This window comes from Dermacentor andersoni, chromosome 10 (genome assembly GCF_023375885.2).
Source record: "Dermacentor andersoni chromosome 10, qqDerAnde1_hic_scaffold, whole genome shotgun sequence".
Taxonomy (NCBI): domain Eukaryota; kingdom Metazoa; phylum Arthropoda; class Arachnida; order Ixodida; family Ixodidae; genus Dermacentor; species Dermacentor andersoni.
The window spans coordinates 18,228,532-18,229,788 of record NC_092823.1 but is presented as its reverse complement, the minus strand read 5'-3'; the positions used below and the strand labels follow the sequence as shown (position 1 = coordinate 18,229,788).

At 48.7% G+C, this 1,257-nt stretch overlaps 1 non-coding gene across 1 annotated transcript; it reads right to left on the bottom strand.

The window, feature by feature from the left end:
- Positions 1 to 632: 632 nt before the first annotated feature.
- Positions 633 to 724, bottom strand: TRNAI-UAU (transfer RNA isoleucine (anticodon UAU)). Its single transcript is given in 2 exon segments — positions 633 to 668; positions 687 to 724. It is a non-coding gene; the product is annotated as a tRNA-Ile (tRNA).
- Positions 725 to 1,257: the final 533 nt, after the last annotated feature.

The window sequence follows — 1,257 nt, the reverse complement described above, 5'->3', positions numbered from 1 at the left end:
GTATTTTTGCAGCCAACAACTGTACACGTCTTCAATTCACATGATTCAATTCAGCACAATTAGAGCACAGTGCATTAGCGAAAACTTAGTTTCATTTTCGACAGCTGATCGCACCGAAGCACGGTGGAAGCGGTAATGGTTTCGTATGCGTGCGATGTCGCTGAGGCGACCTGCGGCGCCGACAGCGCCATCTCGTTTGTCTACAGCAAACTGCTCCGCGAAAAGGGTCAATGGTGTTGAGTGTAATCTAATATTCGAATGAAAAAACTCAGTGTCCTTCCACTCTGTGAGGAAGTGCACCTCCGCCTCGGGTCGGCCCAGTATTGCACTATCTTTGGGATCGGCCCACGTATGGGGAGCGCTTAACGCCTGCTTCACCTCGGCTCAGACCCGGACACGATCCTGGGGGAAGAGCTGAACAGCTTCGCTGTAAAATTGGTTACGTCTACGTCTTTGTGCTTTTCAATTAATTAATGACGACGACGAATGCGGGTGCAGTGGCACGAGCGCGTTAGCGCCAGCGAGCTAGCTGCGCAAGACGACGACGTTGGAGCCATCCTGATGATGATAGTTTTGTGTCTACACATGCACACGATCCTATGGGAACTAGCTGTAAAATAAAAAAAATTACATTCCCCAGGTGAGGCTCGAACTCACAACCCCGGCATAGCTCACGAGCACTGTCGTATAAGTACCGTGCGCTAACCAATTGCGCCACTGGGGAGGAACGGCGTGGCTGCCAAGGGACGCAAACACTTATCTGCAGCTGTCAAAGTTCCAGCGGCACATGTGCGCTTTTTGTTCTTTGGTGAGAGGCACATATCTTTTATCAGTGAATGCCTCGATTGTTCGCTGTTCTTCCGAAACACTTCCGATATAGCCGCGGATGCTTCAATAACAACAAAAAAAAAAAAAAAAATGGAGGACGCTTCAGCTTGGCTTTTTCTTTTTTTTGAACGCGATATATTTCAAAGATCCCTGACTGCTTGTCACGCTTCCCGGCAACCGCAGCTTTATTGCGGATGTGCGGAGGCGAGCGTGATGGTGGTGTTGCAAGAACCCGAGCGGGTCGCACCGCTCGGAAAAGGGGTTTGTGTTGGAGTTTCCACGAAACAGAATTATATTTTTTAATGTACTGAAATTAAACTCCGACGCTATCATGTCTGTAGGTTCTCCTTACGTCATACTTCACGATTTTGCTGGCATATTTTACTTTGAGGAACTCAGTTATTTCAGTAACGCCTCTGCGCAACGCGG